The following is a 26976-nucleotide window of genomic DNA, read 5'->3' as shown; positions in this document are numbered from 1 at the left end:
CCCAGCATTGGGAGGCTGAGACCAGAGAATCATGGTTCGCAGACATCCTCAGCTACTTAGTGAGGCCCTCTGCAACTCAGTGAGACCCGGTTTCAAAATAAAGAATAAAAAATAAGGCAGGGGGTGTAGCTCAGAGGTCAAATGCCCCTGAGTTCCATCCCCAGATCTGCAAAAAAAAAAAAAAAAAAAAAAAAAAAAAAAAAAGATTATTACTAAGTTGCTATAGTCATAATTTTTATACTTTATTGATGGCAATGCTGATCTAAAGGATAGAAATAAATGACAGCCGGGCGTGGTGGCGCAGGTTTATAATCCCCGCGCTAGTGAGGCAGAGACATGAGGATAGCCAGGTTCAAAGCCAGCCCCGCGCGCTGGTTTAGGAGACCCTGTTTCCAAATAAAAATGTAAAAATAGGTCTGGGAGTGTAGCCCGGAGGTAGAAGGGCTTCTGGGAACCCCAGTACCAACAAAAAGAAAGAAAGAAATTACAATCTCATTTACTGTAATAAATATGAATATATAATTTTATAGAATTCTTAAAACAAGTGTAAAAATGTATCATCTAGGTTTTTAATGTTTTAAATTTAAGCAGTCAAAATTATCTATTAAAATTAAATAAAATATAAATTATAATATATAGCCGGACATGGTGGCACACGCTTGTAATCCCCGCGCTTGGGAGGCAGAGACAGGAGGATCACACAGGTTCGAAGCCAGCTGGTTTAAGAGACCCTGTTTCCAAATAAAAAGTATAAAATAGGTCTGGGAGTGTAGCCCTGAGACAGAAGGGTTTCCAGGTACCCCAGTACCACCAATATATATAATATCTAAACCTATTTTCAAAAATTTAAATAAAATGATTATTTTAAATATCTCTAATTTTAGTAAATATTATAAAGTATTTATTTATTTATTTATTTATTTATTTATTTATTTATTTTGGTGGCACTGGGGTTCCTGGGAGCCCTTCTATCTACGGGATACACTCCCAGACCTATTTTATGTATATTTCTTTCATTTTAAAACAGGGTCTCTTAAGTCAGGGCAGCTGGCTTCGAACCTGCGCTATCCTCCTGTGTCTGCCGCCCAAGTGCAGGATTACAAGCCTGCGCCACCACGCCCAGCAATATCAAGTATTATTTCTACGAACAAAGCCATCACTTTTCTTCTATTCTGTTCTAACTCAGATATAAATTGGTACCATCATGTGTCACCATATTAAATATAGACCTAAATGTAAAAAAAAAAAACATGAATTTTTATATATATAAAAAAATTCCTCATCCATTTTAGAGCAACTGTTGCAAATACTGTGCTAGATCATGAGTATTTTCAGAACTTTATTTATTTATTTATTTATTTATTGGTCGTACTGGGGTTCCTGGAAGCCCTTCTACTTCCGGGCTACATTCCCAGTTCTATTTTTATATTTTTTATTTGGAAACAGGGTCTCTCACGCCAGCGAGGCTGGCTCCAAACCAGCGCGATCGTCCTGTCTCCGCCTCCCAAGCGCGGGGATAACAAGCGTGCACCACCATGCCTGGCAGGACTTTATATTAGAACATGAAGAGAAGCTAGAAAATGGAAGGTTGATTTATCTTGGAAAATGATACTTGTTATAAAAAAGAAATTATTGTGTGCATAGTCTCTCATAAAAGATTTAGCAAGATAATAATTGTGACTTTCCAATTAACAAGTACTTCCACTGCTCCAGTGCTCCCTAACCTGAAGCATTATCTTTTATTTTAACGACTAAGGCCATGTTGGTCGGAGCCATGAGGCGACCCTTTATAATTATTGATTTCATTATATGACTGTTCAGCACCTGAGATTGTGAATCCAGAGACACTCACCTGTAATTTAACATGTGTGTTTTGTGTGCTTCTGGTATGTGAGGTCCTCTACAATGTAGAGCATCACATGCCCACATTTAAGGGTGTCACATGCTCTTGTCTTAATCAACTTAATTCTCCAGAAGATAATATTTTTCAATTGTTACTCTCCATCATCTAGAAGAAAACAAAATATTTAGATGGTGCTCAGTCCTAAGGCCATGACCCAAACATTGACTAATTCTCTAGGTACATTTCTTAACAACTCCCATACTCTGCATTGACTCTTCTTTTTTTCCCCCTTTTTCCTCAACTTTCCTTTCTCCTATAAATGGTAGACTCAGGACTTGTACAAATGGTCTAAATGCACAACCTGTGTTCTTAGCCACTATATTCTACTCAGTTGTCCATTCTGCTACTATATATCTAGTGTTTCACTTTCTTTAGAAGAGCCTTTAGAAACTCCTAACACCAAAGAGAAAATACTGTTTTATTTTATTTATTTATTTATTTATTTATTTATTTATTTATTTATTTATTTTGGTGGTACTGGGGTTCCTGGAAGCCCTTCTACCTCCGGGCTACACTCCCAGACCTATTTTATTTTTGGAAACAGGGTCTCTTACGCCAATGCGGCTGGCTTCGAACCTGCGTGATCCTCCTGTCTCTGCCTCCCACGTGCGGGGATTACCCGGCTTTATAGGCCACATTTTTAATCATAATGGCTTATCTGGCATGATTTTCTCTTAGGTAAAAGTCATCAGTAAGCCTGCACTTTTTAATCACAATGGTTTATCTTCCCACCTGAAATTTCTGGGATGCTTGGAAAACAAAGGATTTCCCCTAAATGTCTGACCATCATTGCTCTAGCCCAGACATCACCCAGCACCCACCAACAAAATGGCAGGAACCTGAAGATTCACAAAAGGGGGACACAGTCCTGCTTTCTGCCATACTCCCCTACCAACCCCGTCATGGGGTCGCCTATAAAAAGGACAATAAAGACCCTGAAGTCACTCTTTCCCTCTTGAGATGGCTCACATTCTTCCTTGAACATAGTTCACCCACTTTCCTGTATAAACCTTTGACTTTGTCTCTGACCAGTCCATGCTGAAATTTTTTTCAGCCATGGAAGCCAATGACCCCACCAATCCTGAGGTAAGTAATGGACACTTCAGCCGGGCGTGGTGGCGCACACTTGTAATCCCTGCACTTGGGAGGCGGAGACAGGAGGATCGCGCAGGTTCGAAGCCAGCCTTGCTGGCTTAAGAGACCCTGTTTCCCAATTATTAAATAGGTCTGGGAGTGTAGCCCGGTGGTAGAAGGGCTTCCAGACCAAAAAAAAAAAAAAAAAAAAAAAATGAAATGGACACTTCACCCACCCCCAACATTTTTGGAACTCAATGTTAGGCTTTCAGAGACATTGACCTTGGTAAGTCAAGGTCAAGGTCAAATGTTTTTGGTTTTCTTTCTTCCTGTTTTTAAGTATTTTGTTTGTGTGTGTGTATATATACATATATATATATATATATATATATATATATATATATATATATATATATATATCTCCTGTTCTTCACTTTCATGGACCAAAGTAGTAATAACTCGGTCTTCCCTATTTACCATGGCTCCCCATTTGTGGGTGGCAGGGAGAATTCTCCTGTGGTGCCATGCATATTCAAATGGCAACAGGGTGGCAGTTGAAACTATCCTTCGAGGCTTGGCAAGAGTCTTTGAACTCAAAAAGCTGTGCAGGAGCTCAATAGTCTCTCTTTCCTTTTCTGCCTTCACTGAAGGACTTCCCACAGATTTCGTAGCTATTGTTTTTTTTTTTTTTTATTGTGTAAAACATGCTTAAAATGTAGAGATATCTTTCCAAACCTTTTTGAGACTAAGGAAAAATCTTGTTTTTAATCCTCAGATAACTGTTAGACTTGAAGAATTTTTCTCTGTCTATGACTCTCTTTTTTGGGGCAAGTCCAGCTCCCCTTAGAAGATAGGGACTTAAAGAAAACTTAAGTCACTTGTCCAGAAAAATGCATATGAGAGCTTGATCTCTCAGCATTTAGAATATCCCCAAATTTCATCAACTGAGGGGTTCTTCTGAGACACATGTAGAAGGGAGCCAACTTTAATGAATAGTCAGTCTTGTTATTTTAAATAGATACAACCTCTTTGTCTCAGCCTCCTTAGTATTGAATTATAGATATGCACTACTATGCCCAGTATTTATTATTGTTATTGCAGTGCTGGGAATGAAGTTCAGGGCCTTGTGCAGCTAGACAAATACTCTACCACTCAGCTGAGCTACACCCCTAGCCTTCAAACCTGATCTTATATGTTCAACATAATGAAATATTTCTTTACTTTGCGTATTAAAGCATATGTACCTCTAACTAGATTGTATGCTCTTTGAAGGTATTTATATGTCTTGATTTTTTCTGGCATTATAAGACACAATGACTTGTGACATTTCAGAGTTACTTTCTTAATAAATCCATTTTTGTTTGGAATAATACCTATAGTTGAGAGATGCTTTGGGTAAAATGAGTCATAATTTTATGTGTTTTTCCTTTTCAATTAATTTGGTAAAAGTTCCAGCTAGAACACCATGTCTATGTAATTTATCACAGGACCATTCCTCTTCTCCACTGGGGACACCTTCTCCTTGTTCTGTATCTGTGTGTGCTTAGGGTGGACACCTGGTGGAAGGTCTGTTCACACACTTCCAGATGGGTGCTGGGGAGCACACCGCCCCCTTGTGAAAACTGGCTCGCTACTGAGAGAAATACCTTATGTCCTCTAATCCAAAGCCATTCTGCATGTTTTCCTTACTAGGATTTAAAGAACATACTCTGCTCCCATTCAAATGTGAGAAGTTTAATTTCAAAATAAAATGTGTCACAATAGCAAAGAAACAAAAGTGGAAATACTCTTTATTTCTTTATCAGTTTGCATGTCTTATTTTTTGCTGGTTCTCTAGGTAGTACAAATGCTTCAATATGCTCTTAATAAGAGGATGAATATATTTTTAACCTTGTGTGTCTGAATTATTTGGAGAGAAATGACAAAGATATATTTTCCTCAACCGCTACTAATCTTTACCTTTCAAACATGTGCAAATTTTCTTTTATTCTGCAACAAAAAGAATACTTTTAATAAAAATTTATTCTAAGCCAGAACCTCAAGCCCCTGTAGATGAGACAGATGCACAACTAGTTGGTAATTTCTAATGAATTGTGTGCAATAATCTACACCTATCAATTTATTAAGAAGGAAACAAACACAAACTGAACACCAGCTATGAATAAGGCATTTCATCCTGTGGTTAGGCAAAGAAGAATCAGATGAGTTGACTACCATCCAGGAGAATTGATAATCCCTGCTACAGTGCAAATGTTATATCTAAGTTTGTTAGTACATAACCACAAATGTTTTGTCAAATTACTAGTCTGTCACCCAGTAGGAGACTGACCTGATAGAATGGAACTTGTTATAGCTAAGTATGTGAGGAAAGAAAGTAATAAAGATCAACATGTCTATGTATGAGATGATTTTTACATGAAATTTTCAGAAGACCAGCTGGTGGATCATTTGGGTTTGGGGTTCTATAAACAGAAAATTAAATTCAGAAATTTTAAAGGCACAATTATTTCAATTTGCATTTTATCCTATGATGAACCCAAGATAGCATCCATATCTGAACACTCACAGGCTTAATATTTTCCTCTCACTGAGACTGATGTAGACAGGACGACTTTTTGGCCATATGCTTTATGTGGACAAGAACTAAATGGGCTAAGTTTTTTAAATGAAAAGTGTGGTTTCCCAACTCTTACTAAAAAAAATAAGTGAATAACAGCTAATGATGTTTGTGGGACATCCTCTATAAGAACCATGTTCTACATGGCTTCGCAAGGGATGGAGGAGGCAGTCCATGTGTCTTCATGCCAACATTCCTCCTGTGGCAGATGAAGATCTTCAGGCATACTCATTAATAAAAGTAAGAACATATATGCTATGAGACACCAGTTCACTACATAATAATATGGGAAAGGGAAATAAGTATTTCTCTCACAAGAAGGGAGAATGTACTATTTCCTATTCCAGAAACCATTGCTTTGAAAAGAGCAAAGGAAGCTGACTCTTGGTAAGGGTGAGTGTTTGCATAAGAAATTATATTATTTTAAAAAGAATAGCTTTAATAATAAAATTGTATTCAAAATTCTATTAATAAATATTAATAGATAAAAATGAATGCAAGTTTTTTCTTCCTGTACTTTCTTGACTTTCCTTATTTGCTATAGTGAGAATATGATACTTTCATTCTTAAAGAACTTCATTTTGATTTAAAGATGGTGAAGAATGTGTTACTGAGAGGAAATTGGTCAAGTCTTTCCAGTTTCCCTTGGGAATATACAACTGTGTTTAGGGAACCTGGAAGGTGCCATCTCACTGCATGATGTAATTACCATGCAGTAACAGATCCTTTAAATATAAATTCAATGCATATTTAGGAGCTGAGCACACTTAATTGAAAGTGCTACCAGTTGTCTATTCTAATGAGCTGCTGGCTAAATTGGAAAATACCGGTGGATTGTCTGTCCTTTACTTTGAAACTTTTAAATAACTTGGAGAAACAGAAGTGAAAGTGGGACTCAAGAAACAGTTGAGCAATGACACAGTTGTGAGTTTACCTCCTGTCTCAGCAAAACTTTTCCTGTCAGGTCAGTTGTGTATCTTCACGGATCCTCAACGTTTGTTCTAAGGAGAACAGTATTGTTTTCAGAGTGTGTTTGCTCTTCCCCATTTCACACGTTATTGCTCAGCACATTTCTCTTTGTGTTTTAAATGTGCTTCTTAAAATGTATAATAACCCTGACTTTCTTGATTTTATGATTGATAGACCTAAGGTGGTTATATCATGAGAAGGAAATTAAGCCATTGTTGTCAAATAAACTTTATTAAAAAATGTTATCAGAGTTATCAAATAATTTTAAGGTGAGCACTGGTTAATTATGGACTCTATTTGTATCATTTCAAATGCTATTATCTGTGTGTGTGTGTGTGTGTGTGTGTGTGTGTGTGTGTGTTACTGGGAATGGAACCCAGGGGCATTGTACCTCTGAGCTACACTCCCAGCCCTATTTTTTATTCTTTTTATTTTTTGAAGTTGTGAAGGGCCTTGCTACATAGCAGTCCACAAACTGCAATCCCCCAGGTCTCTACCTCCTGAATGCTGGGATTATAAACCTGCACCACCAGCTTGGCTGCTATTATCTTTTTAAACTCCTCTAACTACAGAGCTAAGTCTACATTGAAGAAAAAACTGTGGTCACTTATTTTCTGTAATTGATCCTAAATGTACTCTATCTTTATTCTGAAAGTTTAAATCATATGCTAAAATTGTTACATGCAAATTATCTATGTATTATTTAGTTTTGTCTAAAATCTTCATCGATAACATGTTAGTGAATTGTTTTAAGTTGACAGTAGATAGAGAAAAAATCTGAGATGATATACATACTAAATACAACTTCAGAGATTATTTTGGTTATGTTTGATATTTTATTACAAATATAGAATGAGGCCAGTATATATAAGAATTTCACTAAATGAATTATTGAACGTATGGATCCTAAGTCATGAAAATAAACCATAAACTTAAGTCTGAGAAAAGAATGAAGACTTTGGAAGAAGATAAATTGCTAAGAGTGTTTGTGCCTGACAATTTACGAAGAACATGTACTCACTGAGGCAGAAAGAAACGGGTCTTTCTCTCTACCAACCTCCTCTCCTCTCCTCCATAATACTTCTTAAAACGAGGCTATTGTCACCTTGGTTCGGATAAAATGATATCTTAGATTAGACTACGATAGCAAAAAGTCATAGACAAAGGCTTAAACATTAGAAATCTATTTATTATAGTTTGCATGGCTATAAAGTCCAAGCTCAAGGTGCTTTCAAGATAGGCTTCCTTCTGAGACTTTATTATTTACTTTTTATTTATTCATTCATTTTTGTGGTTCTGTGGAATGAACCCAGTAGTGTTCTACATGGAGCTAAGCCCCAGCAATTTTTATTTTACTATTTTATTTTATACTAAATTGCCCAGGCTGGCCTCAAACTTGCAATTCTCTTATCTCACACTCCCAGGTAATGGGATTACAGGTGTGTACCATGGAGACTCATGCTGAGATTCCCCCCTCCCATTGCCTTTTGGCTGGTAGGCATATTTCTTCTTGATGTGTGATCACAACATGATCTCTTCTTTGAGAATATAGGAAGGGAGAGGTAAAGAAAGCCAGCCCTTAGGTGTCTTTTATTAAAAGGGTACTAATCCCACCAAGAGAGCCCACCCTCATGAACTCATCTAAACCTAATCTGATTCCATCTGCAATCAGAGTGTGAGTTACGATTTCAACTTGCATGCAACATAGAATTTAGGCAACATAAATATTCATTCCATAAAAATTGATAATTTTATTTATTTATTTATTTATTTATTTATGTATTTATGTATTTATTTTGGTGGTAGTGGAGTTCCTGGAAACCCTTCTACCTGCGGGCTACACTCCCAGAATTATTTTTATACGTTTTTATTTGGAAACAGGGTTTCTTAAACCAGCATAGCTGGCTTCGAACCTGTGGGATTCTCCAGTCTCTGCCTCCCAAGAGCGGGGATTACAAGGGTGTGCCACCATACTCAGCTGTTTTTTTTATTTTTTTAAATGAAAACTTCAAACAAATAATACTGAAGTCTTAGACACTGTGGAAACAAAAGAAGGCTATGTCCTAAAATGACTTCTGTCATTTTTATTAAATTCTTGTTCATGTAACAAGAAGGGTAATGAGCTTACAATAAGCATCTGAGTTCAACTTGCAGCTGTGTTAAGTTCTTAGTTGTCTTGGACTCTGAATATTTAGTTTTTGGAGTGCTAAATATTCTTGAACAATCATTTTAATCATTCAGAGGAAGAGAAATAATGTTCATAAATATGTTTAAAATATGGTAAACACTCGATAAACACTTTCAAAAAGTTAAAATAACGCCGGGCGTGGTGGCGCACACTTGTAATCCCCACGTTTGGGAGGTGGAGACAGGAGAAACATGCAGTTCAAAGCCAGCCGCGCTGGCTTAAGAGACCGTGTTTCCAAATTTAAAAAAATATATAAAATAGGTCTGGGAGTATAGCCCGGAGACAGAAGGGTTTCCAGGAACCCCAGTACCACCAAAAAAAAAAAAAGAAAAGAAAAAGAAAAAAAAAGAAAGAAAAAAAAGGATAAAAGGGAAAAAAGTAAAAAAGTTAAAATAAACATGATCTTAGATGTTATTAGATAAAAGCACCCTAATAATTTAAATGTCATTTTAAGAAAGAAACAAAATTGAACACAATTACTTAACATGCAAGGTGAGGTACTGTCTAGCTCCTGATTTTCTCCTTATTTTATTGAATGCTAAATTACAAAAACAGCACAGAAAAAGTTCTCTAAAGATATTATATATTTACATCACATATTAGCTTGGATTATTAGTGTTAAAACAATAAGAATGAAAAATAAATGGTATTCATGACTATATAGACTTATAAAATGATCTTGGGAATTATTTTAATTGAGATTTATAATATTATTATTGTTGTTGTTGTTTCATTTAAAGTTCTTGACCTGCTTATGTCAAATTTTTGGGTTTTGGTGTTTCTCTGGTTGCAAATTTCCTTCAACATTCACTGGGATACATAAGAAAGAAACATTCAAAATACCCTATACAGTGCAAGTTCTTGACTTTGACATTTGGTGGATATGAATTTAGTAGATATATTCACATGTAGATATGTGTTCCATGCAAAGATAATATCTTGAGCTCATAAAGTATTGGACCACATTTATCTCTTACCTTATCAAAGTCAATTCCCAAAAGAAAACCTCATGAGTAGCTATTAATGAGTTATGTCCAAGTTACTCCATAGATCAGAGTAGTCAAGATAAGTTTCTGGAAATAAGTGCTGCCTGGAAAGAAGGTAGGCTATAAAACAGGTTTAGCTAAATCTTGAGTCATTTAGTCTCATCTATGAACTTAACAAATCATGACTTAAGAAATAAGACCTAAAGTTCATTTACAAGGTGTTAATTTTCAATCTTCTACTTCTTCAACTCAAGTACACGTGTTTTTTTTGGAGGGGGTTGTTACTGGGAATTGAACCTAGGGGCATTCTACCTCTGAGTTACACTGTCAGCCCTTTTTACTTTTCATTTTAAAACAGGGACTTGCTAAATTACTAAGGGTCCTGCTAAGGTGCTAGGCTGACCTCAAACCTGCCATTCCTGTCTCAGCCTCTCAAGCACTGGGGTTCACTGTAATTTTTTTAATACCTTTATTTAAATTTTCCTGTGTAAGTCAAAGCCACAGTCGGCTGACACTCAATAAATTGATGAGGAGAGAAAGAGAATGATAGTCTTATGGGTGGTGTTGTCCAGGTATAGAAAGGATTGTACATTTCAACATTGTATTGCTGAGAATCTCTTAAGACATGAGCTAATTAGCCACCTGACAAAAGAGGTTTTAGTTTTTTGACACAAGGGGTAGTGACACCTAGGCAATATCATCTGTCCCATGGCATTTTACATCATGTCATAATATCACAAAACATGGAGAAGCTCTTCAGGATGGTCTGCTGCATCGTCTTCCACCACTGGCTTACAGAGATATTAATAGCTACTAATCAATTTGAATTAGTGTAAATAGTACCCAACAGTTGCAAATAGCAACAAGAGTATATTCAAATGGTCTTCAGCTGTAAATGCAGTAGGATAGAGGAGTCAAAATCAAAATTAAAAGTGACACAAAAAATTCTGGGTAAAGGATTTGGGGCAGCGGTCTACCTTGTACTTGACTTCGCTGTGACTTGAGTAGATTTGGTTGTATCACTAGGCTTGCTGCACAAACTCAGGGCAAGTGACAATGAGCATGAGGAAATACAGAGGAGAAGACAAAATGATAATTCTAAGAACTTTCGCTCTGAAAATATTATTAACACATGTATTAGGATTTAGGATGACTCATTTCCTTGACATCCTTTGTCTGTGGTTGAAGAGTTATGCAATGCAGTGCATTCCTCACCTACAGTAATGCCTGCAAGACTGCAGGGTTGAACTAGTGTCTCCCCAAGTAAGCGGCTCAAATGATAAATTTGAGCATTGGGGCCTCCTCACATAACAGCTCCAGAGGACAATATTCATATTATATCTCTGTTATAATCATGAAATGCAGTTATACCTTATTCTTTGCAAAACATAAAATAATTTTCTGGCATAAACTGACACAACTTATGCAAACAGTCTATTGTCCAATGATGCCCACTCTAGTGTGGAATCAGAAGAGACTCCATTTTGTTTCCCCTGACATTATCTTATAACTAAACCCCCTTAAGCCCCCCCTCCACTTTTTTAAGCTGCTAATATAAAGTTTAACCTTGTACCTCTAGGAATGTCCTAACTAATTATAGCTGGGGAGACCACTCCCCTGACCTATGCTAATGGCTTATCTTGCTACCTAAAATTCCTGTGTTTTGTGGTATCCCTCCCCCAACAATTTCTTCACCCTCAGACCTTGGGTGGAGCCTAGGCTTCACCCAGCACCTGACAATGCTAACTTGCAAGTTTCTACCTCTGTACACCTGCTTACTTATTCCTTATAACACATAAGCCTGGCCAGTCAGGGCACTGCTCTAGTCTGATTTCTAGACTGAGGGTCCCTCCCTGGCCAGCTAATAAAGGTTTCAATTGGCACATTCCCTTGGACTCTGGAGTCTCTCATTCGTCGCTAACTCTGCATACAACAGTAGGGTTTTAAAAATAGAAAGGTCGCAGAGTGTGGTGGTGTATGCTTGTAATCCCAGCATTTGGGAGGCTGAGACAGGAGGATCACTGTTCACAAACAGACCCTGTTTCAAAATAAAGAATAAAGCCGGGCGTGGTGGTGCACACTTGTAATCCTTGTGCTTGGGAGGCGGAGACAGGAGGATCACAGGTTTGAAGCCAGCCTCCCTGGTTTAAGAGACCCTGTTTCCAAATAAAAAAATATAAAATAGGTCTGGGAGTGTAGCATGGAGGTAGAAGAGTTTCCAGGAACCCCAGTACTGCCAAGAAAGAAGGAAGTAAGGAAGTAAGGAAGTAAGGAAGTAAGGAAGTAAAGAAAGAAAGAAAGAAAGAAAGAAAGAAAGAAAGAAAGAAAGAAAGAAAGAAAGAAAGAAAGAAAGAAAGGGGTGTAGCTCGGAGGTCAAATGCCCCTGGGTTCCATCCCTAGACCCGAAAAAAAAAAAAAGACTGGTCACTCACTTATGTTTAGGATGACTGATTGTAGGGGTGTACTATTAAAAACCGTAGTCCCTTTATTGGGAGACTAGAGGGAAATGGAAATTGATGGAAAGAATAAAAGCATTTATTCATTTTAAAATCTTTTATGGCGGGTATGGTGGCGCATGCTTGTAATCTCCTACCCCCCAGCTTGAGAGGCGGAAACAGGAGGATCATACAGGTTCTAAGTCAGCCTGGCTGGCTTAAGAGACCCTGTTTCCAAATAAAAAATATATAAAATAGGTCTGGGAGTGTAGCCCGGAAGAAGGTTTCCAGGAATTCCGTAACCACCAAAAAAAAAAAAAAAAATGAAAAAAAATGAAAAAAATCTTTTATAAGCTATCTTAAGTTTTGCTTTTCCAGAGAAGAAACATAATTTTATTTTAATTCTATTGCTTGGGCATGATGAAGAAAACATTTCAAATTTGATATTCATATATGAAGTTATAAATTCAAATCTCAATAGTATATACAGGAAGGTAGAAAGAGTGGGGTGAAATCCAGAGAGTAATACATGAAGTGCTGTGAGTATGTATATTTCTATCAAACCCCATTATGATATATATTTACAGTATACCAGTAAAAGTATAAACATTTCTGTTTTTTGAGTTGGGGATATAGCTCAGCAGCAGAGTGCTTGTCTAGGGTGCATGGAATGCTGGGGTCAATCCCTACCCACTAATACAAAGATATGTGTATAATAGTTTATTTACCTAATATATAATATCTTATGTAATATTGTCTGCTAAGATAGCAATTAAATTCGATATCATAATCTCGGTTTTTCATTTTCTCTTTTACTGGTGCTAAGAGTCTTAAGCACTTTAGGAGACTATTATCCCTAGAAATATGGTGAACAGGAAACTCTAACAATACTGTGACATTCAGGGTGTGAAAGCTGTGTTCTTGTGTTCACAGAACCTGCCCCAAGACTCATCGGCCCAGCAGGAGAAAGTCAAAGAGACAGAAAAAAAGTGTCATAATCTACAGATGTTTAAGTTTTCAGGTTTCATCATAGGTGACTCCAAAAGCAGATCTGTGAGACTACCCTATTCCCCACAAACCAGAACAGAGCCAGGAAAGTTGGGCTCAATATTTCTTGTTATCATTCCAATAGTACTATCTTGGGAAGAGAATATTTCCAAGAAAGTATGTTCAGTTCTGGAAATGCTAATGGGTTGGCAACATTCCCCCAAGTCTTTCTAGCTAGAGGGAAGGAATGAGGGCAGAGTGCAGCAAGTTGCTGGGCTGGGAGTATTTGCATTTCCTAAATTCTCCAAATCGCTTACCAGCAAATCCCCAGTGCTTTGCTTTCCTGTGAAACAATTCCCATTCCTGGGAATTTGAAATGGCCTCAGTGTTTAAGGTGGTGCTGGGGAAATGCTGTTACCTGTAAGTCTACTTAAAGCACACATACATGTTCACCCCAAATCAAACGTTTGTTTTCCAACCAGTAACTGGGAAGTAGATTCGGATTCAAGTTACTTCAGGGAGGAGATCATGCTGAGAGGCAAATGAATGGCCACTGTGGGGAATTTATTTCTCCTGCTGAAAAAGCAAAGGCTAATAATAATTGAGGTTGATTTGCAAAATGTACAGCTTTACAATAATCATATGATGCCTAGTAATTTTGAAATTGAGGTAGAAAAAGGAAGCACTTCAGAAGCCGGAATTATGAAAATCAAGAAGTTGCTTAAAATATTTGAGGGTGTGCTTAGAGAAGCAAATGCCATATGTTTTATTTGCTTCTGAAGATCATGTTTTCTCTTGGAACAAACTGCACACACAGGTGTTTGATACAGGGTTTATAAGCTATCAAGAGGCGCCAGAATGTTTGGGGTTGGGGTAGGAGGTGTTAATTTGAGGAAGGCTGTGTGTGGTGGGGATGGGATGGAGAGAACAGACAGTAGGGGAAAGAAAAGTTTCTTAGCTATATTTACAAACTGGGTAGAGTTGTTAGAATTTCCACCTGAGTTTAAACCTCCCCAGATATATAGGGTCCGATTAAGATGATCCTTTTCAAAGCCTTTCTAATAGGTCACTGATATAAGAAAATCAGAGAAATAATAGACTTTACAAACAATATTTCCCTGTTCTGTATCTATTTCTGCCTATTATTTGAGAAATATACATAAATCTAGGTTTAATTTCTTTCACTCACAGATAACAATGAAAATAATTATGATCCATGTTATTGATGAGAACCAACTGAGATCCATATTAGTTTTCATACTGACAGGTTTCAGAAAGCCAACAATACTAGATACTTAAAATATTATTTTAAGAATCTCAGCTGGGTGTGGTGGTGCACGCTTGTAATCGCAGCATTCAGGAGGCTGAAACAGGAGGATCATTGTTCGAGGGCAGCCTCAGCTATTTAGTGAGGCCCTTTGCAACTCAGTGAGACCCTGTTTCAAAATAAAGAATAAAAAAATAAGGCTCGGGGTGGAGCTTGGGGGTGGAGCTTGGAGGTAGAATGGCCCTGGGTTCTATCCTCAGTACTGGAAAAAAAAAAAAGAATCTCAGTTGGGAAATACATAATATTATTTTTATGTTAGAATTAATAATGAAGCCAGATGTGGTGGTGCATGCTTGTAATCCCTGCGCTTGGGAGGCTGAGACAAGAGAATCACGCAGGTTTGAAGCCAGCCTCAGATGGCTTAAGAGACCCTGTTTCCAAATAAAATATAAAATAGGTCTTGGAGTATACCCTGGAGGTAGAATCCTCTGGGTTCTATCCCCAGTACCACCAAAAAATAAAAATAAAAAAATAAAAAAGAATTAATAATGAAACATAACCAATGTAAATTAACCCAGGTACCCAAATTAGGGTAGACAGTTTGACATTTCATAGTCATGGATCCACAATATCTTAAAATAAAAACAAAAATAAAAAATATTAACTAGATATAATTAGGCCCATTCCACATATTTTATAATTTGGCATGAATTTTATTACTAATATAAAGACTACCAGATTCTGATATGTTATACCCAAACATCATGATAGAAAGAGATTGTTTAGCCATATACAAGCTAATATAAGCAGATTTCTTAAAGTTAGAAGAAAATCTGAAATTAAAATTTAAAAAATTATGCTTAAAATGTATTTAAAATTTGAAAGTAATAATGATTATTAGGAAATTCCTAAATAGGCTGGGCATTGTGCTGCAAGCCTATAATACTAGCTACTCAGCTCTATATATACGAAGGATCTGGGGACATGGCTAAGTGGCAGAGTGCTTGCCTAGAATGTATGAGGACCTGGCTTCTATCCTTAGCAACATAAAGGGAATTAAGAAAATAAATGAAGAAAATTCCATAAGGGTTTTTGTTGAGATTAACCAATGGCAAAGATAAGATGTGAAAATTCTACAACAATCAGTCAATTTTGTTATATGATAACTTATACCAGAGTATATCATAGATGTTCAACATAAAAATATCTCTTCTCAGTGTTCAATAATTAGCTCATTAGTAGTTTCTAAAGGGAAACACTTGAAAATGCTCCTTTTGGTAAACACAAATTAACTTATATCTTGTCTATTTTTGGTAGAAATTGTAATTCTAGGAGTTCAGTCAACTGACAAATACTGAGAGAAATAACAAATTGTTTTAGACCCAGGTTATTAATATTTGAATCTTGAACAAAGCTAAAATCTATCATATGTCTTGCTTTTGTTCTGATTGTAAATACTTTATAAAAAAAATGTGTGGAGGTAGAGGAGGGGGTTGAAATGTAGTGATTTGTTACTGGTAAATTCCCAAACTGGATGACTCAGTATCATACAACCAGCCCAATCTGTACTGATTTTATAAACATAAGGCCTCCTGATAAACATGGCATATATATAACTCAATAATGAAATAATGAGAGATTTCAAAACAATGATTTTTTAAGACTTTCTCTTTATAATTCTTTATCTTTGCTTTTTGCTAGTGCTTTATTTATTCCAATACAAATGGCTAGAGTTTCTTATTCTTTCTTGGGCTTGATATTTTATTAATAAATTTTAAAAATATAATTAGTCATATAAAAGTAAATTGCTTACCCTAGATAATTTGGCAATATTAAACGGTAATAAACACATGTAAAAGGTCAAAATGTTTACCACATTTTTCTTCTTATTTTTATTGTTTTACTAAGGATTAACTCTGATGATGAGGTAAGATGGGATTGAGGAAAATCTCTTTTTAAAAGAAATAATCAGAGCTGGGTATGGTGATATACATTTGTAATCCCAGTACTTGGGAGGCTGAGACAGGAGAATCACAGGTTCAAGGGAAGCCTCAGAAATTTAGTGAGACCCTCAGCAACTTAGCAAGAACACTGTTTCAAAAATAAAAAAAAATAAAATAAGGCTGGCAGTGTGGCTTGGAGGCAAAACAGCTCTGGGTTTGATTTGTAGTGCCAATCTTTTCTTTCTCTGCCTTTATTGGTAATTACTTTCTGGCAACTGATTAACTACACAAAGTTCACAGAGACTACATACAGAGAAAGTTGTTATGAGTAGGCGATTACCAATGTTACTTTTAAAAGGTAACATCTGGAATGTTCTATTTGAAGTCAGGTCTTAAAAATTTCAATCATTTTCCAGGTAACCATTTCAGAAAGTATCTGATGATCTAGATAATTAGAACCCAAGACATTCATCTTTTCAAAAAGAATGTAATTTTCGAACTGTGTGGATTTAAACTAGAATAACAGAAACCAGACCAATATGGGGCCAAGATGGGCTGACTCAATATAACAACAGTGAGATGTGATGGTGTTGGCAGAATGACGTCATCACTCTCCTGGGACCAATCTTCTGGAGCCCAGGTGGCAAGGATAGACTGATCTCATCAGAAAATAGCTAACCCACGCATCCAACTTTTTTAGGGTCTAGAACTGCTTTTCCTGTCCATCAGCATCACTGGAGTCAAGGATCTATGAAAGTGACATTTCAATACAAAGTATGAGATGTACTAGAAATCGAGGAACAAACCATGAAAGCAACTGCTCCTTTGTTTTTTTGTTTTGTTTTGTTTTGATACTGGGGATTGAAGCCAGGGGCATTCTATTTTAAAGCTATACCTCCAACCCCTTTATTTATTTATTTATTTTTGAAACAGAGTTTGTTTCATTAGTTGCTGAGGGACTTGTTAAGTTGCTGAGGCTGGCCTCCAACTTGTGATTCCCCTGTCTCAGCTTCCCAAATACTGGGATTACAGGCATGTGTCACCATGTCTTGCTTGAAAGCATTTATTCTGCTATAAAAATTTTAAGTACCAAATGGACCAAGGAATTATAGAAAAGCCTAACAATCAATTTGCTTTCTATCATCTACTTATTTTTCCTATGGACCAATATCAGAATTTGATATACACTGTTAAAATTTAAAAAATATTTTTTCAAAGCTAGTACACAAAACAATTTCCTATCTATGCAATTTTATTCTACTTGACAAATATATTTACAAGTTTAATTTTTAAAACTATATAAATTTGCTGATGCTTTAAAAATTTACATCCCAAACTAAAACCACCAAATTCGTGAACTGTCTTCAAGATTTAGTTTGCAAATGGTATGGTGTTATGAGCCCCCAGCTACTCTGGAGACTGAGCCAGGAGGATTTTTTAGCCCAGGAGTGTAAGGCAAGACTGAGTAACAGAGCAAGACTCCATTATGGGTGCATGCGCACACACACACACACACACACTTCAGACCAGACAACTATTTTAGAGCCGCTTGTATGGTGTCAGATCCAAATATCTGAATAATGGTCATTAAGCTGTCTACTGAATTCAAACCTGAATTGGGGCATAACCATCCAATAATGCTTATTGCTTCTTTCTAGATGTCTGATTCACTGATGTCTACATTTTCATACATTTTAAATATCGATGGATGCTTATTGCATTGGCTCAGAAAACCATGAGATTTTAAAGGAACAACCAATTGTATAACTGACTAATACTCACTGTTGGTTATTCTGTCCTTCTTCCTGTTTTCAAGAGGTGTCTGTTAGTCACAAATGGTGAAGACATGGTGGACAGTCCTTTACTGCCATATCTTTGATCAGATGAAATTTATTCAGACAGAGCTATAATTTTTGAAGGAGAATAATTTGTTTACCAAAAAATACAATAAATTTTCCTTGGCAAATGTGTTTGTTCTGAGTTGGTGTGTTATCAAAAACAGAAGAAAGTTGGCAATCTATTTGGAGCCATCGTTTGAAATTCACGCCATGGCCTTCTCCAAGTCACTCATTACAAAAACCACCATTCGCCATGCAGGGCTCTATAAGTAAAAGTTCCTCCACGTGGATGGCCTTAAGAGAGACTTGCAATGACAGATGGTTTGGTTAATTACGAAATTAAACATGGTGCTACTGAGACATGACTTCAGTGAATAATATTTTCCAGACAGCGTTTAATAAGAAGCTTGCGGTTGAGTAGCCTTTTGCCCAAAAAAGGGAAGCAGGTCGCTGTGACTACCTTCTACATTCAGAGAGCATGAGGGTAGAGGGTGTTCACTTGACCACTCCTGGAACTGAGTTCCAGTAAACTTATCAGGGTCTAGCACAGTGACCCCACCCTAAGCATTGTGAAAGAAGGGCTGTTGAAATAGCACCTGGCATTTCACCCTAAACTCCCGTAACACTTGCTGATTCACTGGCCACAGTGAGGGGAAAGTACACTGGATGTTCAGCTGGCCTTCCGGGGTGAGCCCTGCTGGTAAACATGGTCTCATCTGGGAAATCACAGGTCTAAACATTCACATGCAGCAACTTTAATTTTTTTTTCTTAAATGTGTCACTGAAAATCAGTTTTTAAATAATTAAAATTTTAAGTATTGCAATTAGATATTTAAATATCTGTCCAAGGAATTCATTTTACAATTATAGATCTATTTATTGTTGCTATTGTATATGTATTTATTACTGAATGGGAATTGAGATAATTATATGTAGCATCTGATATAACTAGTAGTGTGATGTAGCATGATTTTTCTCTAGGTTAGGGAAGGCTACATTTGCTCCTGCTTGACTAACTTGAATGGGTTAGAGATTTCATATTTAGGCCACTAGTTCTGATATTTTTAGTTTCAGAAGTAGTATTTGATCTGAGTAGAAGAAAATATTTCTTTTTAAAATTTGTAACAAATTGGACAATTGACAATATAGCCAATCTTCTACAATACTTTAATTTTGTTTTTTCCATATATATATGCTTGGAAAATAGCTCTTCCTATGCATATAAATATTAAATTTTTAGTTTGACCAATCTACAGCCTAGTATTTTGCTTGATGTTTCTGAAAGAATCCAAAATATTATATTAATGTTCCCTCAAATACATTGATCACCACTTTTACTAAGTAAATAAAAAACACAGAAAAAAATTAGAATTAACTATATAATAAATACATTGCCACATAGAAAAAATTCAAATAATTATCCTGTAATAAAAAATCTGCTGCTCAATTTTCTTAGTTATATTTTCATTAGACTTTTGGAAATGTTAGTAAGATTATGATATGAACATAACCTTTTCATTTTTGTATTACTACAGAATTTTTTCCATTTTTTACTTTCTTGTGGTACTTGGGTTTGAATCCAGGGGCATTCTACCTCTGAGCTATGCCCCAAGCCATCTTTTGAAACAGAGTCTCACTAACTTGTTTCACAAACTAGTCTTGAAATTATGATCATCTTGTCTCAGTCTCCCAAGTACTGGGATTACAGAAGTGTTTGACTATGCCCAACCAAAGTTATACGTATTAATGGGCCATCATGTGTTTCTGCATAATGTTTTCACTCTGTAGTTTAAATCATCACACATATTTATTTCCTCAAATATATATCATTTTTGTGGCTAAAACTTTCAAAGTCCTTTATTCTAGCTTTTTGAAATGTTCAGCACATAATTTTCATCTCTAGTTACCCTGTGGTACAAGAGACCTTCTTGCTTGTATTTAACTGTACCCACTGACCAACTCTTTCCTACTATTGCTGTCTTTAGTCTCTGGAAACCACCATTCTACTCCCAACTTCTAGGGCATTATTTTGTCTATATTCCACATATAAATGAGTTCAAGTGTTACAGAAATGCTCCTAAATGTAATTGCATTTAGAATCCTCTCCTTTGGCGGTTGGGCTAGGAGTTTTGGGCTCCTTTCCATTCTAACTGACTTAAAATAAATTCTATTAAGTGTGGGAAAATGGGAGGGCTTTTCCCACTGCATTCTTTACATGCAGTGGTACAGGACACAGGCAGCTCTTTCATTTGTCATTGTCAGAAAGATCAGATAAGAAAAACCTTATAAATTTATTAATTGTGTAATAACATCAATACTTGTTTTGCATGTTATGAATTTTCGAAACTTTGAAGTTTTCAAAGGTTGGAGAAAGCAGATGATGTTATAAATCTACACATTAAGATACAAAACACAGCATATACTTGCTAACATAGTAAAAGCTATTTGAATACTAATTTAATGTCAGAAAAAGAGAAATTATCAAAGGTTGATAGTATTCCTTTCTGTTCTTATTTGTCATGTCAGTCACTTCATACTTACAAAATCCATATATTTTTTCATATACCTAATTGAGATGCATATGCTGTATAGATTTCCAAAATTAAGGGAAAGTTTGACAACATATGATATTGAAAATCTATAATTTTTACTTTATCTCTGAGCTATTTCCCCAACCATTTTTTTTATAAATTTTGTTCTGAAACAGAGTTTTGCTGGGTTGTTGAAAGTCTTTCTACATTGCTAGCTGGCACACTCTTGTAATCCAAGCACTTCAGAGGTTGAGACAGGAAGGATCGCAGGTTCTTGGCCAGCTTCAGCTATTTAGTGAGGCACTATGTAACTTAGTGAGTCTCACTACTCCCAAACTCGTTCTATGAATCTATTCTTGATTTAAAAAAAAAACAACAAATAATGATATCTCAAGGAAAGAAAATTATAGACCAATATTCTTGATAAACACAGATGTAAAATTGTTAATAAAATATTGGAAATTCACATTCAAAAGCACATCAAGAAACAATTTGGTTTTCTTCCAGAGATGCAAGACTAGGTCAACATATGGAAGTGAATAAATGTAGTAATTCATCACAAAAATGCAACCAAGGACAAAATAATCATGTGACCATCTCAAAAGATGGAGAAAAGATGTTTTCAAAATCCAAAACTAATTTATTTCAAAATCAGTAAGCAGTTATGAATAGAAAATACTTTCTAAATATCATAAAGACAATATAAAATAAACCCTAAGTAAATACCATATCAAATAGGGAAAAATTTGAAGTATATTTTTAAATCAGGAATAAGACCATTTTCATCACTCTTATTCCATATGGTACTTAGAATTCTAGCTAAAGCAATAAGGCAAGAAAGAAAATTAAAAAGATAAAAACATGGAAAGAACTGAAATTATTTTTGTTTGTAGATGACATAAACCTATACAAAAACTTAACTAGAAACCTTCTAGATTTTATAGACAAATTCAGCAAAGTAGCCTAAGACAAAATTAACTAACAAAAATCAATAATTTTAATACACCAACCATGAGTCCACTGCATTAGAAATCCAGAAAATAATTCCATTCACAATAGCATAAAAACAAGCCTTAAAATTAAACCTAGCTAAAGAGGTAAAAGACCTCTACAGTGAAAATATAGGATTTAATATAGGATATTAAATAAAGATATTAAAGAGGCTTTAGAAGATGGAAATATATCCCATGTTCTTTGATAGAAGACATATCATTGAAATGGTCATATTAACCAAAATAATCTACAGATTCAATCCAATTCCTAACAAAATACTAATATCATTCTTCACAGAGCTAGAAAAAAAACAGTGCTAAAATTCATATGAACAAACAAAAGACTCAGAATAACCAAATCAACCCTGAGTGATAAGGAGCATGTAAGAAGCATCACAATACCTAGTTTCAAATTATACTACAGAACTATGGTGACAAAGAAATAGCATGTCATTGACACAAGAACAAGTACATAAACCAGTGGAATAGAATAAAAAGATTCTGAAACAAATCTTCACACAGTTAATTTTTGATGAGGAAGCAAAAAACATACACCGAAGAAAAGAAACCTTTTCAATAAATGGTGCTGGAAAAGCTAAATATTCATATGAAGAAGAATGGAATTATACCCTGTCTCTAATTCTGCATAAGAACTCAATAGAGATGAATCAAAGATCCAGATATTAGGCCAAAAACTTTGCAATTACTACAAGAAAACATAGGACCAACTCTTTAACACATAGACACTGGTAGAGTATTTTCCAGTAAGACCCTAAAAGTTCAGAAAATATAACTGAAAACCAATAATGGGATGATATCAAATTAAAAAGCTTCTGGGCAGCAATAGAAACAATGAGTCGGCCGTGGTGGCGCAAGTTTATAAGCTCTGCGCTTGGGAGTCTGAGACAGGAGGGTCTCGTAGGTTTGAAGCCAGCCTCCGCTGACTTAAGAGACCCGGTTTCCAAATTTAAAAAATATTGTAAAAAATAGGTATGGAAGTGTAGCCCGGAGGTAGAAAGCCCCTGGGTTCTATCCCCAGTACTACCAAAAAAAAAAAAAAAAAAAAAAAAAAAGCAATCACAATTCTGAAAAGAGAGACTGCAGAATAGGAGAAAATTGCTGCAGCTAAACCTCTGATAGATCACTAATACAATATACAGGGAATAATTACTCTTAAGTTGACAAAGTTGTAAAAAAAAAAAAAGAAAAAAAAAACAATGGGCTTTCACATACTGGAGAAGACTTCAGAGAAATGCAAACTAAATGCAGTTTGAATTTCTAGTTGGATATTGGAAAAATACACTGTGGAAGCCTAGAAATCTGAGTTGTTTAATTAAAAATATTGTATAAATATCAAAGATTTTTTCAATAATACACAATGGTTACATAAAATTAAAACACTAAGAAGATGAGTGAAAGATGAGAACACTAAAATTTTGCAATTATTCTTTAAATATAAAATTTTTTCAAAGTAAAATGTTTAGAAATAGACTTAAAATAATAACTATTAAAATTTAGTTACAAGCCGGGCGTGGTGGTGCACGCTTGTAATCCCAGCATTCAGGAGGCTGACACCAGAGGATCGCAGTTCGCGGACAGCCTCAGCTACTTAGTGAGGCTCTCTGCAACTCAGTGAGACCCTGTTTCAAAATAAAGAATGAAAAATAGGGCAGGGGGTGTAGCTCAGCGGTCGAATGCCCCTGGGTTTCATCCCTAGGCCCACAAAAAAAAAAAAGAAAATTAGTTAAATGTTGTGATATACAAGATATGTGGACTCTAAAAGTCAATTTATGGGTGTACCTATAAGATAATTTTGGTCACTAATTTAAATAAATAATCAAAACTTATTTTTCCAAAGAAGTGCTGGCTTTCAGAGAAGTAAATTTTATAATTGAATGGTGTCATTCCTCAAAAGTATTTTTTTTAATTTTTATTGAACATAAATGGTATACATTTAAACTATACTTGGTGCCCTCTCACCCCCTGCCCCTGTTTTCCCTCCCCCCACCCACCAATGATTGTCCAGGGTAACCATGCCATATTCATAATTTTACACATATTTGGATGTAGACCCTCATTCATCAAGTTCAGGCTTCCTTCTCCTCTATCTTTCCATTCAATCTTTGCTGGTATTTCTCCTCCATTACATGGAGTACCACTGGTATCCTCTACATTCCCTAGTTTGGGCATATTAGAGGGAACATATGTACCTTCTCCTTCTGTGTTTGGGTAATCTCACTTAACATAATGCTCTCCAGGACTTTCCATCTTCTTGAAATGATATTATTTTGTTCTTCTTTATGGCTGAGTAGAATTCCATTGTGTGTATTTCCCAGAGTTTTGCAATCCATTCATCTGTTGATGGAGACCTGGGTTTTTAATATTTCTTTTTTTAAATGGCTTCAGAGTCTAACATTATTAAAGTACTAACTTCTAAAATTTATCTAATTTTAGACTGTATATCTTGTTAGAACACTGTGTTATATATGATAGTCATTACATATACTTTCTAAACAATGAATTTTTAAAAAACCAATAACTTGCTCATCTACAAGGCCTTTTTGGTCAAATATGTTATAGATAGCTGGGAGTGTTGGTAGATACCTATAATTTCAGTACTTGGGAGGCTGAGACAGGAGTATAGCAGGTTTTAGCACCACTTCAGTAACTTAGTGAGACCCTGTTTCAAAATAAAAAATAAAATAAGTCTTGGGATATAGTTACTTCTTGATTCTAGTTTCAGTGATTTAAAAATTATTTAAAAATAAAAATTTAGAGAAACCCAGGTTAGATATGTCTCCCGAAATAATTTAGTTGTTATAGCCAGATTTTGTAGCCCATGCTTATAATCCAGTATTTGGAAAGCTAACACAGGAGAATCCCAAGTTCAAGATCAGCATCAGCAATGTAGAAAGATTTTTTTTTTCTTTTTGCTTAGTTTTTCTATATATTTTTTATTTCAATTTAGGTAGGTTTAAATTTAGGTGTGTCTAGAAATTTGTTGATTTTTTCTAGCTTTTCCACTTTATTGTAATATAAGTTTTAAAACAAATTCTAAGGGTCCTCTAGATTTTTATACTGTGTATGGTAATATCTCTTTTATAATCTCTTATTTTGGTAATTTGGGTCAATACTATCTTTCTTTTGGATATCTTGGTTAAAGTTTTATCAATCATGTTTATCTTCTCAAAAAAACAGCAAAGGACTTCAAAAGATTCGCACACACACACACACACACACACTCAAAAAACAACCCAGTCAAAAAATAGGCAACTAAACTGAAAAGAAACTTTTCACAATATAAAGTGCAAATCGCTAATAAATATATTAAAAATGTTCAACATTATCAATCAGTGAAATGCAAATCAAAGCTGAGATTACATCTAACTCATGTTAGTATGGCAATCATCCAAAATAGAATAAAAAATAATTGCTGGCAAGGATGAGGGGAAATAGAAACTCCTGTACACTGCTAATTAACTACGTTAGTTCAACCATTGTAAAGATCAGTGTGGTGTTTCCTCAAAAGACGAGGAAAGGAATTGCCATAAGACCTAACCATGTCACTCCTCAATATATTTTAAAAAATGGAAGTCAGAATACTATAGAGATGCATGCATATCCATGTTGATAGTAGCACAATTCTCAGTAGCCAATCTATGGAGCCGTCTATGGATGAATGGATAAATAAGATGTGCTGTATAAACACAAAATTTTACTCAACCATAAAGAATATGTAAATTATATAATTTGAAAGAAAAATGGATAAAACTAGAGAATAGTGAGATTAGTGAAATGAATCATTCTCAGAAAGTCGAGAGTTATACATTTTCTGTTAGTATGAACGCTATAGAAAAAAGGTAACAAAAGGAACTTGAGTTAGTGAGGAGAGAAAGATCAGCAAAATAGTGGAAGAGGATGGAGAAGGCAGGCAGGGGGAGGAAAAAAGGAGGACTGAGGAAGGAAACCATTCAAATGATCTTATGTCCAAATATCAAAGTATCACTACCAACTTCACTAACATGCATGAAGAGTGGGGAGGGATACAAATGGAAAAACACCCAATGATTGTGGTCATGCGTGTTTGACTCACTTGAACCTCACCATGACGCATAATTGTACTCCAAAAAATAATATTGTAAAAAGAGTGATGGCTAGATATTTTGTAGACTGTCACTCCATTTGGATTTTTCTGATATTTTATCATGATCGGAATAAATTAAGGGATATTGGATATTAATTAGCACATAATATCAACATGGCTTATTAAGCATACTTGGTTAAAGCGCTTTCTGTCAGGTTTGTCTATTTTTCATTATTCTCTATTAGTTTTGTTATCAGGGCAATATAACAGTCTTAAAATGAGCTGGAAGTATATCTTTCTTTTTAAAAAAAAGTTTTCAAGAGGTTGAATAGAATTGGTGTTATTTCTTTATTAAGTGTTTGGTAGAGTCTCTAGCAATAAAAATCATCTGGGCAAGGGCATGGAACTTTACTTTTTTGAATATTTTATTTTTTTGAAGATTTAAAGAAGTTTATTAAGAAGATAGGAATACAGAAGACAGTTACAGCCTCATGTTACTTTGAACAAAGTCACCTACTTTTTTGAATATTTTAAATAATAATTATTACTTAAGACTGATATGGAAATATTTATGCTTTCCATATTTTCCTGAGTGAGTTTTTATAGTTTGTGTCTCTCAGGTTATTGGACATTTTTATCTAAGCTGATGAATTAATGGGGTTTGAAATTATGCAGAGTGTTTCCTTATAACAGTTTTAGTATTTTATCTCATATTTATGTCTCCTCTTTCCTTATATCAATAATTTGAAACTCTTATAAATTTTTTATGTGTGAGTGTTTTTGGAAATGCATCAGTTTCCTTGATCTTGTTAAGGAATCAAGATTTAAATTTGTTGATTATTGTTTTTCTATTTTAAATGTTATTAATTGATTATGTATGTATGTATGTATGTATGTATGTTACTGTGGACTTAACTCAGGGGTATTCTAACTCTGAGCTATACCCTACCTAGCCCCTTCTATTTTTTTGTTTGGAAACAAAGTCTTACTAAGATGCTCTGAGCGTCCTCAAAGCCTCCTGTCTCAGCCTTCCAAGTACTGAGATTACAAGCATGTGCCCTCATGCCCAGCCATTAACTGATATTTGAATCCTGTATTTCTTCCTTTCATTTGTTTTACATTCAGTGTTCATGTTTTTTTATTTCATATCACAGATCCTTAA

This window comes from Muscardinus avellanarius (genome assembly GCF_963383645.1).
Source record: "Muscardinus avellanarius genome assembly, chromosome: 2".
In the NCBI taxonomy this organism is placed as follows: Eukaryota; Metazoa; Chordata; class Mammalia; order Rodentia; family Gliridae; genus Muscardinus; species Muscardinus avellanarius.
This window is presented reverse-complemented; position numbering follows the sequence as displayed.